Source organism: Herpailurus yagouaroundi, unplaced genomic scaffold (genome assembly GCF_014898765.1).
Source record: "Herpailurus yagouaroundi ecotype Mexico unplaced genomic scaffold, PumYag 139, whole genome shotgun sequence".
Classification (NCBI taxonomy): domain Eukaryota; kingdom Metazoa; phylum Chordata; class Mammalia; order Carnivora; family Felidae; genus Herpailurus; species Herpailurus yagouaroundi.
This window is the reverse complement of record NW_024412394.1, coordinates 36127676-36133675: the sequence shown is the minus strand read 5'-3', so window position 1 is coordinate 36133675 and position 6000 is coordinate 36127676.

Sequence of the window (6000 nt, the reverse complement as noted above, 5' to 3'; positions counted from 1 at the left end):
TTTTGATGACTGATTCAATTTCTTCACTGGTTATGGGTCTGTTCAAATTTTCTATTTCTTTCCATTTGAGTTTTGGTAGTGTGTGAATGTCTAGGAATTTGTTCATTTCTTCTAGATTGTCCAGTTTGTTGGCATATAATTTGAAATAAACCTCAATAAAAAATCTGGAAAGCCCCCAAGTACACGGAGGTTAACGACATCCTACTAAAGAGTGAATGGATCAACCAGGAAATTAAAGAAGAAATTAAAAACTACATAGAATCAGGGTGCCTGGGTGGCTCGGTCGGTTAAGCATCCGACTTTGGCTCAGGTCATGATCTCACAGTTCATGAGTTCAAGCCCTGCATTGGGCTCTGTGCTTGGAGCCTGGAGCCTGCTTCGGATTCTGTGTCTCCTATTTCTGCCCCTCCCCCATTTGTGCTCTGTCTCTCTCTGTCTCTCAAAAATAAAAAATAAATGCAAAAAAAAATTTAAAAATACATAGAATCAAATAAAAATGAAAACATGAAAGTCCAAACCCTTTGGAATGCAGCAAAGGCAGTCCTGAGAGGAAAATACAGTGCAATTCAGGCCTATCTCAAGAAGCAAGAACGGTCCGAAATACACAACCTAAACTTACACCTAAAGGAGCTAGAAAGTCAGCAGCAAAGAAAGCCTAAAGCCAGCAGAAGAGAAATAATAAATATTAGAGCAGAAATCAACAATATAGAATCCAAACAAATAAAGAAGCAAACAAACAAAAACAGAAGAGATTAATGAATCTGCGATGGTTTTTTGAAAGAATAAACAAAATTGATAAACCCCTAGTCAGACTTCTCAAAAAGAAGAGAGGACCCAAATAGATAAAAATCACAAATGAAAGAGGAGAGATCACAACCAATACCACAGAAATACAAACAATTATTAGAGAATACTATGAAAAATTATATGCCAACAAACTGGACAAAAGAAAAACATTTTTATAGTATCTTTTGGTCAATACTTTCCCCATATTAATGCATAATTAGTTTCTTTCAACAAATAATTCTTTCAGCAAACTGTTTACTCAAAAATTAGGGTAGTGTTGGGACAGAACATAGAATTATAGATTGAAACCTGCTCCAACCAATAAAATGTAATTGGATAGGGATTAAAGACAAACCTTGGTCATAAGGTCAATATGTAGTTAACAAGGAAAGGAGGCTCTGAAAATGCTAAAGCTACCTCAAGAAATAATTATGGGAAGGAACCCACAGTTGGGTTGCAGACAGTATCTGGATTAAGAAGTTTAATTCTGGGTGCCACTTAGTAGAATAGAGGTCAGGTATGGAGAGTTTAGCTCAAAAACTCAAGATATTGCTGCCTTGGCATCCATTTTGTTTGGCAAAAACTGACACTAACCCCTTATGCAAGCAAATGCCCTAGGTAACAGCCGCAAAGTCACAAGTAAGTGCAAGTTCTTGATACAACTTCTCCGATGGCCTTTGTGATTAACAATCTCTCCTCCCTCCCATAGCATTCCACTTGTGCCCTCTTAGGTAAGACCCCTCAGGAACTTACCAAAGTTTTCTTTTTTGGTTTGAATTGTCCAATCCAGCCTCAGCCTTGCAACCCAAAGCACTCCACCCACAGACCCTAACAAAGGTAAGTGCTGAGGTACTGTGATCTCTGCCTGTACCTTGCCAGGACTTTCCCAAGTGGTCCCTTGCATTGTGCCATGTACCGCCTTCAGAACCTGTGAGTAATAGACTTCTCTATTTCAATTTCCCTTGTGGTTTATTTAATATACTCACTATCTTACACCTTAGGGCTCTACTTAACAGATGTTAATTTAACAAAGTCAAAACACTGGGATACAGACAGGTCCAGAACTTTTGAGTAAAACGCTAGGATGTAGGGCAGACTCAGTGGCTGAAAATATTGGGTGGTGGACTAGCAGCTATTACAATGTGAAGAGTTGTGGTAAATAAACTCTATCTACTTGTGACCTAAGATTCAGTTCAAATTATGAGGTAAAGACACATAAGCCACTGTTATGCTACAACACAGCTAATTAAAAATTTGCCAGGAAGGAGCAAGAAGGATGGAGTAGGTAAGACCAGTGTTTTCTGATAAGATGGTAGATTTCAGGTGGGTCATGAAAAGAATAGCAGAATTTCAAAATGTGGAGTTTAAATTTGTTAAATTCAACTAACACTTCTGGGGCATTCACTGCATGTGGGGCTAGGCACCTGGGATAAAAAGATAAATAAGAAAATCGTCCCTGCCTTGCAAAGTGCCCAGCTACTGGGCATCAGGTGGTGAGAAGGAAATAGAAGTGGTCATGTGGTTCACAGTATAGTGGAGGGAACTTTGCAATATACTGGGATAGAAATTTTGGAAGGGAAAATTGACCTTGGAAAAACTCTCTAAGGGAAGAGCATGAATAGAAACACAAGTATGGTTGTGATATGCATGAGGCCCTCTTTCCGGCTGAGCAATCCAGTGGATGGGGTGTGTGGGCATAAAAACTGAATAAATGTAGTGGGAGATTGTGTGAGTTAATAATAATGTAGGTGAACAAAGTAGGCCTGTTTAGTGAAGTTTGGGCTTAATTGTTTCATAACAGGCTTTATATAAAAGATGGTGGAGAATGGGGGTGACATGATCCAATCTGTGTTTTGGGAGGATAACTGGTGGCCAAATTAAGGATAGATTTGGGAAGCAAGAGGTTAGATTCAGGGAAATTAGATGAGAGGTCACTACTACAGATCATGAGAAATATGAGTGCTTTTGTTTCATCATATTAGGAAGTTCAAAGATGAACCCAAGTTAAATAATTTTTAAGGTTAAACACATGGCATTATATTTAAAAATACTCAAGATAGACATTTCCTTTATTTCTTCTTTTCTTCCTCCCTTCCATGCCTATTTGTTTCTCTCCTTTCTGCACCCCACCCCTGACCTTTCCCACCTCTACCCTCTCTCTCTTTTCCTTCTTTTCCATTTGGGAATATGTTTCTAAGTCCGTGAGAATATTCTTGTGTTAAAATCAGTAGAGAGAATGGAATCATAAAATAGTATGTGCCATGTTATAAAGTATCTTCTTTGGCTCCTTTATTCTGGTAACGCAGATACAGGGCTTGCTGGTCTGGACCAGTTTGGTCTCTTTAACATTGTCCGGGCCTCTGTTGTACAACTCAGGGCACGATTCCCATGGGATCTGTGTGCATGGCATCCCCTGGAGTTGGATGGCATAGAGCCAGCATTGCTGCTTATAGCCATGACTTCTGGGTTGGCAATGCAGAGTATCCTGGTAAACATGGTGGGTTGTAGATTTAATCCTGAATCTTACCACTCCCTCATCCCCTACTACTCCTAACATGTGACTCTTGTTTGATTTACTATGTCTGCTTTTCTTGTTATCTGACTCTATTCTACTCATTTTCTGGTCTTGACTTTCCCTTTAAAGCAGTATTGTTATTTAAAAAATATATATATGTGATAAATTAGTCTTTTGGACAACATGTAACAACACACAGATGCAATTCATGCTAAAAATCTTCTTAGATAGGTGTTTCCCAGTGCAGGTATGGTGTCAATTTCTTTAAGGCAGAAAGGCTTGCTTTGTACATTTTTTGAAGCTTCATTGTCTAACAGAATTTTTTCTAGTATGAATGTAATGCCAAGGTTGTGTTCCAGACTAAAATCCTAAACAAAAGACCAAGATTTGTGAAATTCCTGTTGTGATTTCATAATAATTTGTTTATTGGTTATTTTTAAAGTAAATAAAATGAAATATTATTTCAAATCAAAGCATACACATCAAATTCCCAGCAAATGAAATGGAATGACAAAAATTGAGTCAGTGACCAAGAAGTATTTATTGGAGTCCTGTGATGTGCCTAACACTGTTTTTTTTTTAAATTTTTTTTAATGTTTGTTCATTTTTTGAGAAACCAGAGACAGAGTGCAAAGGGGGCGGGGGTGGGGCAGAGAGAGAGGGAGACGCAAAATCCAAAGTAGGCTCCAGGCTCTGAGCTGTCAGCACAGAGTCCGACACAGGACTCAAACCCATGAACTGTGAGACATGACCTGAGCCGAAGTCAGATGCTTAACCGACTGAGCCACCCAAGTGCCCCACACTGTTTTTTTTTTTTTTTTAATGTTTATTTATTTATTTTGAGAGAGACTGTTCATGCATGCTGGGGAAGGGCAGAGAGAGAGAGAGAGAGAGAGAGAGAGAGGAAGAGGTAGATGCCAAGCAGGCTCTGCACTGTCAGTTCAGAGCCTGATGCAGGGCTTATGAACCGCAAGGTCATGACCTGACTCAAATCAAGAGCTGGACACTTAACCGACTGAGTCACCCATCCATCCAGTGCCTAATACTGCTTTAAGTGTCTATGCACGAAAGACATAAAAGAACAATCTCTGCCCATAAGGATCTTTAAATCTAGATGGAGAAACTATGAATAGGAAATAATCCAAAAACAATGTAGGAAAATACAAATTCCTTTTGATGGGTAAAAACAGTAAGCACAATACTAACCAGCCGATCAATGTAGATTAAGAAACTGAAGCTCCAGTGGAACCAACAGACATAAAAATCAAACTTTACAGATAAATTTGACATCTTGCTGGAGGATGGAAAATGATACACTGATTCTGAATAGGCTTTATTAAACTAAAGATACCACTGGTCATGCTGAGGGATAATAGCCCCGAACTCAGGTCAAATGCACAGTATAGGGGAAACAGTCTATCTTGGCAGGAAACTTAGATGAAACAAATAATAAGGAGCTTTAGTCAGGTTCAACAAAGATCTGCATAAATTGAAGTTAGGGGAGAACAAAGCAAAATTATGAAAAGAGCAAATAGAAAAGTGGTGAACCAGCTTGTCTCTGTGACTCATCTGGGAATAAAACTGCTGCCACATGAGAAATTCCCTGAGGTCTTTGTAAAGCATCAGGCCCATCCTTGAACCCTAGTCCATGTGCTTCCAAAGTTTGTGTCCCTACATCCTTCATCTTCCCATGAATGGCTCCGGAGGTATTGTTGGAAGGGTAATGAAATGAGTTGCTTGAGGTTCTTCGAGCAGACAAAAGACATTAGGGAACCCATGGTAGAGCTGGGAGATTCAAATTCCAATGCCTCAAAAACACTGCTGGTCTAGGAGACAACTGGGGCTGGTGGTCAGGAGAGGCTGGTAGAGGGTATGCATAGGTCCCAGAAGATGTCCTGCTAATCAGCTTCTGCCATATTTTTTTTTTTTAACTTTAAAACGTTTTATTTATTTTTGAGAGAGAAAATGCACACGGGGGGAAGGCCAGAGAGAAGAAGGGGACAGAGGATCCAAAGCAGGCTTTGTGTTGATAGCAGCAAGCCCGATTTGGGCCTCGAACTCACGAACTGTGAGATCATAACCTGAGCCGACATTGGGCACTCAACCGACTGAGCCACCCGGGAGTCCCAGTTTATGCCATCTATTAAGGTGAAATGGGTGTGCCCGGTCTGTTCACTGTGTTTCAAGAGGAGGTGGAAATCCAGTTGTTCTTTTTAAAAAAGAATTAGGGGAGCCTGGGTGGCTCACTCAATTGAGCGTCTGACTTCGGCTTAGGTCATGATCTCATGTTTCCTGGGTTCAAGCCCCACGTCAGGTTCTGTGCTGACAGCCCAGAGCCTGGAGCTTGCTTCATATTCTCTCTCTCTCTCTCTCTCTCTCTCTCTCTTCCTCTCTCTCTCTCTGCCCCTCCCCTGCTTGTGCATATGCTCTTTCTCTCTCTCTCAAAATAAATAAACATTAAAAAAAAAGAAACGAAAACGAAAATCACAGTAACATGATCTATTTTGATATATCTGTGGTTTCTTTGCAGACTAAGACTTAGCCACCCCTCTAACTTTTTAATGAAAAGTTACAGACAAAAACTAAATCTAATTCATACCAGTGACATCGATTTATTACATAGCATCCATTTTTTCTTTTTTAGTAGAGAGAGCGGTTTATATATATATTTTTTAATTTTTTTTTTCAACGTTTATTTA